Here is a 13028-nt window from a genome sequence, read left to right on the forward strand (position 1 = left end):
TTCATTCAAGTAACAGTTTACTGTGAGTGTTCCTGCTGGGGAGCAAGCTCCTCTCATTCATCGTTATTCAGTGTAACTCAGTAATAAAAACTGAAGGAGGCTCTGCCATCTTGGACATGTGGATTCCCAGATTACTGGGGATCATCCCTATTCCAGTTGGCCAGAGGGGAAGAGGTTTACAGTAGGGTATATCTGGAAGTGGTACCTCATGTCTGATCACTTTCTGTTGGCTAGAACTCAGTTATGAGGCCACACTAATTGCAAGGAATGCCAGGAAAGGTAGTCTAGCTGTGTAACCAAGAAGAAGAAGGGAGCATGGATTTTGATTCTCATTCATCTTATCTTGTATCTGTAAATGTTGAAAATTTATCCCAAGTGAAGAACATTAGACATTGGTTTACTATTGGTATTATTATTGTTATTAAACCAGGTGAAACTTGAGATTAAAATTTATGCAATAACTACCAAACAGCATGAGAGAATGTATAATATCTCTTCATGTCTTGTTCCATAATATTCAATGCACAAAAATATTGCAAAAAAAAATCCTTCTTTCTTTTCTTTTTTTTTAAATATATCAAATCTGACTCTGGCCTCTTTTGTTATTGTTAGAAGGAAATTTGGTCTCAGCCATTTGGCAGAAAGAGCGGTCTTCTCTCCTCTCTGGGGTTTGCTGTCCAAGAGTTAGGGGACATTGTTTTCTAGTCAGTTGTGGCTGCCCTTCCCTCTGCTCCATGCCCATGCCTATGGGCCCATTCAAAGACCTGTGGCTCTTATTGTTCCATGCTAAGCCTTAACAGAAGATTTACAGGAGCTCCTACTTTATATATAGTACTCAGGGTCCAGCGTCCCTCACATGCCTGCCTATTTGAGGTCTTATTACCCAAAGGACCTGCATAAAAGTATGGTCCTTGCCATCTGAAGAACCTCCAATATTTCATTGTCTTTTTTTTGGATGAACACACTTCCTCCCCTGAGATTTGTTTACTTTCTTTTCCTTTTCAAAGCACCAAACTCTATCTCCTCCCTACTTGAGGTATTTTTAGGTTGTTTTATTAATGAGAACGGGCCTCTCAACCAAAAGCTTTCCAGGTGCTCAAAACTCCATCAAAGAATGCTAATTTCTATGGCCATGCCACCCTGAACATGCCCGATCTTGTCTGATATCTGTAGCTAAGCAGGGTCGGGCCTGGTTAGTACTATGGGAGATCACCTTGGAATACCAGGTGGTGTAGGCATTTAAAAAAAAAAAAAGAAAGAAAGCTAATTTCCCTTTTTTGCATGGGAGTTGGAGATGGTGTCAGTGTTGGAGTAGGGGCAATTTTTCCTCATGAGATTGAAGTTTCCAGGTTGAATTTATTTGAAACTTGAGAGACTGTCTAAAGAGTTATATAGAATTGTATGCTTAGATAGTTGAATAGATATATAGTATATTTTGGATTTTATTTTGTTGATAAATGTGAAGTATTAAAATTATTAAGTAAAATAAAATCTGAGCTGTTAGTGTTAGCTATTAGCATTGAATTTGATTTTGATTGTTTATTTACATGTTAGATAGCTTCTAATCCCCAATGGTCAATCTATCATCATTACTAGGTGTACTAGGTGGTAACAGCCATAAAAGGAAATGCGAGCTCTTACGCCAGTAATCAAGAGGTATAATAGAGTCATTGGCAAGTTCTGAGAAGAAAAAAAAAGAGACAGAACAAACACTTGGCTTTCCCCTTCTTAATCTCTCCTTCACAGTACCCACACTCCACATACCCACCCCTCCCACCCCAGTACATTGGGTAGGTTGACTAAATTTAAGAAATGCTTGAGCATCAACTTCTTATTTAAGACATTTTTCTCTCTGAACATTAAAGAGAGACTGCCTGGGGTTAGAGCCCTGCTCTACTAATCTTACCAGTTGTGTAGCCTTGGTAGGTTGTTTGATCTCTTTGAGGCTCAACTTCTACATCTTCAAAATGATGATAATAAATGTAGTTCACGAGGTTGTCATGAAGATTAAACAAGTTAATACTTATAAAATTCTTAGATCAGTACTTGCCACATAGTAAAACTTATATAAGTGCTTGGTAACTAATAAAACAAAACAACAAAAACAGCAAACATTTCTATAGCTTGCTCAGTGCTAAGCTTTAACAGCATTCTTGGTTAGAGGAGGTTCTGAAAATTTTAACATCATGGTTATCTGTAAAATGAGATAATCACAGAATCTGCCTCATTAGGGTTACTGTAAGGATTAAATGAGACGATACAGGTAAAGGGCTTAAAATAGTGTCTGGGACACAGATAACCTTGATTAATGTTGGCATTAATTACTGCTGCTTCATTATCCGGGTCATCATTTATAATATATGCTTTGAGATTTATCTAACAGTTTAAAAGCATGTGTTTTTCAGTTGCAGACTCCATTTTATTGAACTTAATGCTAAAGTACTTCACTGTATTCACAATAAATACATGTTCCGGTTGAACCCAAAGAATTCCTAATTCTTGTAAGTACTTATTCTTTCTGCACATGAGAAAAGCATGTAGGAGACTGTCTGCACCTGCCAAAGGAGGCCCAGAGGAACTAATATGGGTGTTTTTGCTTAACTTCGCCTAAGTAAGAACACAGTGATTGCATTAGGCAGCTGTCAATGCCACAGGGAATGGAAAACTACCGCTGAGGAGTCTGCCAACTGGAAAAGATCATCTTCACTGCTCAGAGGCAATTCTGACCACACTCCTGTCCCTCCACCTTTGCCTTCTTAACTTTTACTTTCTCAGGCCCTAACAAATGTCATTTTGCTTGATTCTCTCCAGTTCTCAATTAACTGCATACATAAACATCTCAACTAAGAGTCTTGATGATGCATGTTCCCTTTGTTGAAATGAAATGCAGCTGCATTAGCCAGTTTCTTGGATGTTCATTTTTGAATGCATATTATTGGAAATATTAGTGCATCTTTAGTAGGAAGCCAGTAAAGAGTGGAGGGAGTTGCCTGGCACAGACCTTTCCATGAGATCTTTTTTTTTTTTTTTTAAGACTTTATTTTTGTAGAGCAATTTTAGGTTCACAACAAAATTGACAGGAAGGTGCAGAGATTTCCCATATACCCCTTGTCCCCACATATGCATAGCCTATCCCATTGTCCATGAGATGCTTTTTTTAAATGCCTACAGCACCTGGTATTCCAAGGTAGATATCTTTTTGATGTTATTCTTCGTTTTCCTGATTTCAGTGCCCAAGCTAGGGCTTAAGTTGTCCTTATTTTATTCTTCTGTCCTTTTTCTGTTTTAGCTTTCCCATTCTCAAATACTGTCAGGAATGCCTCTAGAACAGAAGCACCCTCAATTGAATGGAAAGTGAAACCTCAGAATTGTCAAGAATTTACTTTTGAACAAGCAAATATTAATATAGTTTCCTAGAAATCATCAAGAATGTCAGTCTCTTGAAAAATTTAAAAAGGGAAGTTGTTTCTAATTTTAAATGTTAATTTAAGTAACTGCTTATGTGCAGATGTTTATCACTTCTAGTGTTTCAAATATAAATAATTCTATCTTTTGCCTAATCTCTTCTCTTTGTTTTAAGTTTAGTAAGAGCTGACATAAACCCCACTGGGAGACTGCAGGGAGAGAAAAGGGGTCCAGGAGAGTTCTCTTGAGCCTTTATAAATGAGAAGGTATTGTCATAGTCTCACAGCCTATAACAATAATCAGCTACCATATAAACAGATGATTTAGACAGACTTGTTTAAACGAGTATGATTTCTCAGAGGATAACCAGGTCATAAAGTCAACAAATGATTTAAGTATGAGTCATCTTAAAATTTTTTTTAAAAACCCTAAAATAATAACTCTACACCTTTTAAACATTTTTAACTAAAAGATATGTGGCGATATCGTATTGTGGGAACTAAGAAGGACCTGAGTTTTTCATAGGAATCAAATGATTGCAGAAAGATGGTAAGGAATGTAAAACCAAAAGAAATAGTTAGTTATTAATTGTTCTCTCTTCGACCGTTTTTGCTGATCCTAACAAGCCAGTCTCTTATGCTTCAGGCTTAATGGGTGCTGGGAGCCTTGGTTGTGAGTTGTTATTGTCTGTCTCATGGAAGAATCAGTGAAGAGGAAGGATTAAGAGGAGAAGTGGGAGGAGGTGGTTTGGCGGTCACACAGGGAAGCTGCTGCCGGTGTAGGGAGGATGCAGAGCGCAGGGTGGGTGGGGGTGGGAGCAGGAACAATGCAGACAGTCAGACTGGAAGTGCAGAGGAGGGAACAGGCGGAAATGAGAATGGGAGGCATTCTCGTGCTTTGTGGAATCTCTAATGAGAATACGGCTAGATGTTTACATTAAGCATTAAAACAAGTTATGTCCAGTTTGAGTTCATGAAAATGTTTTCCCCTCAACACTCTTCCACTTCTGAAACACACCCATCCCCAGAAATAGAGCTCATGAGGTAACCAAAGTAATTAAAGAGCTCTATCAGAGTAACCCCTAAAAGGCTGCATTGTTCATCTACTCATTGCACAATGAGTAGATGAACAATGCAGACAAAGGTTACACTAGATGGAAACCTAGGGTTGACGTGGAGTTCAGCCTGAACAACTAGCATGTTAAATGCTCATAAATGTGTAGTTTTTAGTACACTGTAATAATTCAAAGTATTGTTGGGGAGAGACCCAGTAATATATTGAAGACAGTCCTATGACTTTTCCAAAAGTGTGTTGCCCAGGGTGTTTGCCTTTTGGCCACAGATCTTGGATAAGGTCTTAGGCTTCAGGATGACTTCCTAGCAAACCAATCTTTTCCTCGTCAGTTTCAGATCTTACCTTTTTGGAAATTCCGGCCAATGAAATTATATGCTATTCTCTCATTCATGTCATATGTGTCTGTATCGTCTTAAAAATTGTTGAGGATAAACAATTGTACACAAAAATCGTCTTTTGGTAAATTGAAATCAACCGGAGAGCTTTAAAACACTCTGAATCCTGGGTCCCACCAGAGGCCCTGATTTCATCAGTCCGGAGTGCAAACAGGTCATCAAGACTTTAAAAATCTCCTTAAATCATTCTCATATGTAACCAAAATTTAGAACTACTGCCAAAAGAAAGAGATTAACCATATGTAGGTTATATTCTACATGTGATGGCAATAAACAAAAATTACTGTTGGAACTGAAAGGAACCATCCCTAACCCAGGCTGGAGATGAAGATTGCTCAGGGAAGCAGCCTGTCAAAGGCAAGGAGAGGCGAAAGGGCCTGTTATCTTGAAGAAAGGACTAAGAAAAGCCCAATAGACATGTCGTATATTTTGTAGCTGGCTGCAACCACTGGAAGTTTCTTCAGAAATCAACTTGAGTTGGAGACGTTGGGACTTCAAGGTCATAGCATCTTCTCGCTTTCTGGCATTTGAGGAAAGGCAGCAGTATCCTAGTACACTGTACTACGGACTCACAGTGGAAGAAGAAAATCTAGCAGTGCCGTGCTTTTCCAGTGAACTTATTAAATATTGAAATAGATGCTGGAGTTATTTGTTTTGTAAAGTTTTTAATACATGTCTACTCACATCAATCGCAAAGTCAGTTTTCCAGAAATGCTTGAGCTCCTGATACCAGGTAAAGATCCTCCATTGTCCTTAAATTAAGTAAACATTGAACAATTGAGAGGGCACAAACTAGGCAACTACTAGGAAACAAACTGAAAAAGAATTTCCTTACAGAGAAAGAGGCGTCTATTTCTTTCTTATCCCTAAAAGCACTTTAGGGGTTGGATGGTCACCACCCTAATTGTCAACAGATCCTGCTTTAGGTTCCTGGTCCTGTATTCTTCCTAGCTCTCAAGTCTGATTGCCATACAAATACAGGTGGTTCTCAGGTAGGGTAAACAATCTGTGTTATTTCCAGAGGACTATTTGAGACTGTAGGGAGATTGCCTTTATCTGATGTGGTGGAGTCAATGATATGATAATATATGTTCTCTTTTATTGAAGCTGGGTAGTCACTTCTATAATATAATTTTAAAGATATGATATGGAAGAAGTTTACATCTTGACAAACCTCTAATACCACAATGAAAGTAATCATAGGAGCCAGGCCTTAGATAGCTTCACAAAATGTCTATACTGTATATATGATGTCATGGCTTCTGATATGCTTTCACAAAAAAGTTCCCTCTCTGCATGGATCCTCACAATTTACCGGGAGATTCAACAGCTAATCCAAGATTGAGGAGTCACTGGTGTCATACTTGGAATAGGTGGAAGGACAAACAGGCTCCCACTCCTCAGGGCAAGTGAATAGTCCATTGTCTGCAAGATGCCTGTGCTTAGTCAGGCAGACTGCCTCTGTTTTCTGGGATACCTTTATCCTTTTTTGTTTTCACAAAATATTATAAATCACACACACACACACACACACACACACACACACACACACCCTCTAATATTTGTAACGTAACCTTAGTATTTCATGTACAATCATCAGCGTATTCTTATTGATTTGTGTTGCTTTAAAGCTTTTTATATTTTGAGTAGCTAATGCTGTAAATTTTGTGTGTGGAACTGAATGATGATGATTTCTCTCAAAACTTTTCACATACATCTAACAACATTTCATTCATACTACATTTCTAAATAAATCATTCTTTAAAAGTCATTTTGCTTAGCCCCTGCTTTGCAATCCCAAAATGTAATCAATGAATAGCTGGCCAAAAGATCAATAATATAAAGGTTTATGAATTTTAAAATTTCCTTCTCTTTTACTTTCTTACCCCTTATGTTAATAGCATGCAATTTCTATACTCTATAATACGAAAACACATACACACATACATATATTTGTTTTAAGCTGAGATGATATTTTTTGTTTTAATAAATATGTGATCTTGTATAGGTATCAACTTCGAACTATATGTATTATCTTTTCCCCTTATCGATAAGTCACAGGCATCTTTATAACATTATTTTAATGGTATACTCTTAAACTAGTGAAATTTATAACAAGGATTATTTTAATCTAAATATATTTTTAATATAAAAGTGTCTCATTACATTTTAGACTATACTACCCATGCCCTGGTGTTCACCATCTGGATAATACTTTTCCATACATCTTTCTTTCTCTCCCATCCCCATAATATACACATACTACATATGTATATGCACGCACGCACGTGCGCACACACACACACACACACACACACACACACACACACACTGATTAGCCTTGGGACCCTGGCCCCATTCAGAATACATTCTTTGCAAAGAAAGCCTTTTCCATCTGTCACTTACATGGGGGTGCAAACTGCCTATGGGTCTGAAGAAATTGAGAGAGATCAGGAAGAGTTAAAAGCTTTGCTGAAGGCCTCACTTATTCATTTCCCAAATAGTTATAGGATGCCTATGGTGAGATATAGCAGTAAACTAAACAGACAAAATCACTGCCCTTATGGAACTTATATTCTAATGGGGCACGAAAGACGATAAATAACTAAATTAGTAAGTACATAAATGATCAGATAGTGAAAAAGGCTAAAGAGAGAAATAGAATATGAAAAGAAGGTCAGCATCCTAGGAGAAGGGGACTATTTGAAATAGAGTGATGGGGAAAGACCTCACTGATTAGATGATATCAAAGCAGAGATGACAGGAAGTGAGGGTGTGAGCTCTGGGAATGTCAGAGGAAGGACATTCCACCAGAGGCTCCAGAAGGGCAAAGACCACATGCATTGTTTCAGAGCACAGATCTCTGCAAATGAAGAGTCCTCCAAGTGTGACAGATAAAATGGCCTTCAAGAGTGAAGTCTTGCTGCTACAGGGTCAGGTGCTGGGCCTCAAGCCCCTGAGACCCAGTGAATGACACCTGGGTTCAGGGTTAGACTGTAACTGTTTTGCAGTCTGGATATATGCCTTGGTGTCAAGCCTGAAGGTAAGATTGCAAGAGAAGGAACCAGTGTTCTTCATCACTCCTTAAGAAGTGCCCCAATCCAGCAAAATACCTCGCCTATCAGCTCTGCATTGCAAGAGGGAAATTCAGGCAAACCTGTCCTTTTCCTAAAGGTACCTATTATGGTGTTTGGTTAATTTGGGCTTGTCCTCTGAGAGGTTGCTGACAGCAACAGTGCAAATGGTAATCTGATGGTATAGGTGTCTCTCCCACACTTTGTATGGACGGGTAAATCCGTCTTTTTCTCTGGGTACAGTTAATGTTGACAAAGCCTGTGTTGTTTGAAACCACACCTCTTTCCCCTACCACCTGCACAGGCCTTTGGTCAGAAAAGATCTCTCTGCCAAGTTGATCTATACACCCTTGGCATAGTCCACATTATTGGAATTCACAATTTTACATGTCCTTAACATGTTCTTCTTCTCTCTATATTGATTTCCAATTCGATTCCCCACATCGAAGAATATTTTACTAGTTAACTGACTTCTCTCCACCATATGGGTTAAAGACTGCAAAGCTATACTGGACCAATTTTCATGCTAGCCAAGAAATTCTATTCTCAAGCCTTGAGGTCTTTGCCTTACTTCTAAAACAGTCAACGAGAAACTGTAGAACTGCTCTCATTGGAAAAAAGCCATCCCCAAAGCTCCATTCCCTCTCTGACCTCTAGAGTCACCCTCAGAGTCCTTCTTATATCTTTCAAAGAGTCATAGGATTTTCCCCAGTGCCTCCTTACAATCATGTTATGGAGGCTTTATTAAATTTGGTGAAAGGCTTTCTGTTCCAATTGTGTCCACACAAAAGGATCATTATTGATTTGACTCTAGTTGCCTACTAGCCACTTTCTTCTTTGCTGATGGAAATCATGGGCATTTCCAAAATGCTCAGTCCTCATGCCACCCAGCACACCAGGCCAACCAGGCTGTCACATCAGCTGTGTGCACTTTACCTGACAGCAAGATTCCTAACCACGAACATACTCAGGGAAGAAGTGAGGGCAAACTAATGGAAGACTAAAACTTCTAATACCACCCCTCACCCTTTGAGAAATAATAGCAACACCTAGAAAAGCCCACCTTCAAGGACATGACCAAGGCTGAAAGCTCTGCTTCACTTAAGAAAAAAGTTAGTGGCTGTAGTTTCCTTTGAAACACTAACAATAATATCAACAACTTCTCTCCTAGCCTCTTGAAAAGGCAGAGAGAATAATACAACCTTTAGTTTTGATCGAGAAGGGTACCGGAATTGCTCAGCATCCCATGAAATTTATTTGAATGGATCCTGTTTAAGTGTGCCAGCTGGAGGAAATATTATTTATAAAAGCAAACAAGCAAAATTCAGTAAGGAGACAGAACCTGTGAAATAACATGGAAAAATTTTATTTCAAAACTCCTGTTCTTAATACTTTCTTCATTGGGGGTTCATAGAAATTAAATACATTTTGTTTCCAAACTCCCCAGATCTTTCACTTAATGGAGTTCTTTCTGAGCACTCTTCTCATGGAATTTCACAGACCCAAGGACAAAGACACAGTTGCCTAGATTTTGGATAGCATTTAACTTCAACATTTTCTTGCATAGGTCAGAATGAAATCAGAATCTGTGTTAAAAAAAAAAAAAAACAGTTGTGATTCATAGAGATGGGAGCCTGCATGTTACACAGAGTGCAGGATCACTGCATAACTCACCTACCTTCTCTCCTCCGGCCCCACAGGAGGTGTTGTCCTCCAGTCAGGGTCACTCCCTCTCAAAAAAGAGAATGTTCAGGAAATCACAGAGCTCCTTAAAAAGTAGCCTCTTTTTTCGTCATCTATGTTAAGATAAATAAGGTTATGTTCGTACCAAATCTTTGAACCCAAACACACTTGTTTCAAGAGAAACAATGGAAGTTTTTATTAAAAAGTTTTAATATAGGACAAGAAAAGTTTAATAGTTGTTCAAGCACATGATCTGATCATTAAGATAATCTGTATATCTTGACAGGAATACCACAACAGAGCTGGCCAGCTCTTTGACCAGATTTTAACACTCTTATAAAACTAAAAATGAAGGTATCTTCGTTAAGTGTTTGCTTGAAGAGCCTTGTGGAGAACTAAGAATAGATAGTCGTTTGGAAAAGCATTGCTGAGAGCACTTATTTCTGTTTCATTTATTAAAATGCATTCTCAATTTACAATGAGTATAAAAAGAAGTTATTCACAATGGATTCAGAAACACAGCCCAGAAGCCAGCAAGTCTTATTAATGGTCTCTTTCTAGAACATAGAGTAGTTTTTGCAATGAACTTCAGTGATGGGGAATAGAGGAAAGCTGGCCAAATTAAAAAAAAAAAAAAAAAAAAGCAGAAGAATCACTGCTTTAAACCACACTATACTCTGAAATGCATTAAAGTCAGAGAGGTATGAACATGAGCCTTAAAAAAAAAAAATTGAGGACGTACTCAGATTGTCAAAGAAACTATTTTAGCATAGGTGAAACTAAGTAAGTGACAAAATTCTTATCTTCTTTCGGCTACCCTATTCCCAACCTGTGTGTTTTCTGAACCACAGATAAAATGGGCTGTCCATTTTCTTTTGAAAGTATTTCAAGACTTTTGTAAGGATTTAGCTTCAAGTAAGTTTAGAAGTTGTGTCTTCTAGACAACTATTCCCAGTTCTTCTGACATTTAAACTTGGTCAATCTTCTTGTTGAGTTTTGGCCCATAGTGATCTTGAATTCTGTAATGACTTAGAAATAAGACCCTTTTACTAGAACAAGAATGAAAACTCTCTGAAGTTTTTCTACCTCCGATGTCCTGATGACATCTTGGTGATAACTTTAATATAGTAATTTTTTTTAAAGAATCATGTTTGACCAGTGTACTTTTCTACAGATAATTTGAAATCAAATATTGAAACATTTATATGCTTTTAAAATATGATAAATCAAGATAAAATGGAAATGCTTAATAAATCATTATTCGCAAAGTGGATGAATTAAGTCACCTATGTAGTCTTTCCGTGGCCTGTGTTCGAAGATGTTGGCAGTAGGAGAAGCAAGATGTGTGTATGGCTGGGCAGTCTTCACAAAGAAGGCCTTGACAATTCCCAAAATGTAGAACCTTTTCCAGAAAAGTCCATGTGCTTCTTCATTTCTTCTACGAAAAGTAAAATGAGTACAGGTTTCTCTGAGGGCACCAAATGCCCACTGTCGAGACACTGGGTCTTATTAGCAAACTTCAAAAAGCAGTTTCTAGTGCTTTATTCCGCATCTGCTTCTGGGCCCCATATTACGTCGCTGTGTCCTTTGGGAACAAAGCCTGAAAGAAGAATGATGGCCTGGAGTTCTTTCCACTTCAGATGTTCTTGACATCTGCACCTAAAAACTCAGTTTCAGCACTTATGCAGCAGGCGTAGTGAAAGTAACTCCCGAGTTTTCTCCTAATCCTCTCTGGAAACACATTGCTGATGGAACCGCCATGTGATCGTGACGTCAGCTCACCTGCCCCGTCGTCCTGCCGCCCTCAGCTGCGGTGGCTTAGCCGCTTTACATCACTGTGTTGTGGCGTCTGGGGTATTTTCCTCCAGACTTCCAGGGCCTGGTCTCGGATTTCACAATGTACCAGGACAGCAGCCGGAAGCGGCCCTGGACTTCGGCCAGTGATCACCGAGCAGATGGTACGACTGCGGGCCGACGCCAGCCGCGAATTCAAATGCAAAGCGATGGTGAATGGGAAAGTTCTTCCAAAACATCCAGTCTTTCTTGAGCCTCGTGAAGAAATGACGCTCTTCAAAAAGATGAGAAACGATGATTGAAATTCTGTTCAGTGTTTAAGCCAGCAATGCCAAGGGTACAGCTCGTATGTATTTCAAGCATTTTTATCTTAATAACTCAGTAATGGAATATCACCCCTGGATAATAATACTCACTTGTGCATTTTTAGCCTGCATAGTATGTGAATTCAATGTATCTAGTCCACAATTTGTTGGACTAGTACGGGAGAGTCCTCTTGTACAGGAGAAGGCACTCGAACAGATTTTGGAATAGGAACTGCTTCTTACACAGCAACTTAATTTCCACCGTATTGTCCATAATCCTTATACACCGTTTGAGGGCTTCTCATTGACTTAAAAAGCTGTTATCCCACACTGGAGAATCCAGAGATTTTGAGGAAAATAGCTGATGACTTTCTTAATAGAGTTGCATGGACGGAGGCTTACCTTTTACATACAACTTTCCAAATCGCCCTGACTGCCATTTTATCTAGTACATCCAGAGCAGGAATTACTATGGAAAGTTATTTATCAGAAAGTCTGATGCTGAAAGAGAGCAAAACTTGCTTGTGGCAGTTACTAGATACAATGAAAAGCATGAGAAATGTGGTTAAAAAAAAAAAAGAGAGAACCACCAGATCTGAAGAAGTTGCTGTTCTGAAACAAGTTGGAGAGATGCAACTCTGCTGCGTTTGCACTTACTGTGGTTACCAAGAAGGGGAAGGCTAGGCGGATGATGATCATGTCTCAAAGAAATCCAAATGTGAAGAGCTATGTTCTCCAAAGGAAGAATGGACTGACAATGAACTGGAAGATCCTCTCTAACCACTTGAAACTGATATTTTTCAGTGCTAACAAATCTACAGAAGGATGAAGCATATTTGGCATTTCAATTTATTTAAAAGTAAACTAATGTGAAAGCATTAAGTTATGGTAAAGTTTTCTATTTATTTAAAAATGTTTCCTTTCAGAGTAACCTTATGTAAAATAAAACATCTGCAAGGGACCCTCCCCCTCCAAAAAAAAACAAACAAACTCAGTTTCGGTTTAGAAAACATCTTCAAAGGACACCCTCCAAAAAAACCGAACAAACCCAATTTCAGTTTAGAAACATTATTATAATGTTTCTGAATGATTAGTGTAAAGGATTGGAGATGTCTGACATTTTAAAACTTTTTGATTTATACTGGCATAGTTTATTGTGTCTTTAAATACAGAACCTTTCTTTTCTTAAATATTTAATCAGCGTAAAAGAATTAGGCGCGGTCAGCAGAACTCCTTGTGCTGCTGATTGTCCTTAATGCTGGCAAGCGGACCCAGCTCCGGACACAGCTGTGCAATGT

General features: G+C 38.6%; 1 protein-coding gene and 1 pseudogene across 1 annotated transcript in view; both read left to right on the forward strand.

Annotated features, from left to right (window-relative positions):
- Nucleotides 1-13028, forward strand: part of CCDC192 (coiled-coil domain containing 192) — a 191114-nt gene that overhangs the window by 71582 nt on the left and 106504 nt on the right. The window lies entirely within an intron of this gene.
- On the forward strand, nt 11529-12510 carry LOC105290893 (annotated as a pseudogene).

Source organism: Pteropus vampyrus, unplaced genomic scaffold (assembly GCF_000151845.1).
Source record: "Pteropus vampyrus isolate Shadow unplaced genomic scaffold, Pvam_2.0 Scaffold39, whole genome shotgun sequence".
NCBI classification, from domain to species: domain Eukaryota; kingdom Metazoa; phylum Chordata; class Mammalia; order Chiroptera; family Pteropodidae; genus Pteropus; species Pteropus vampyrus.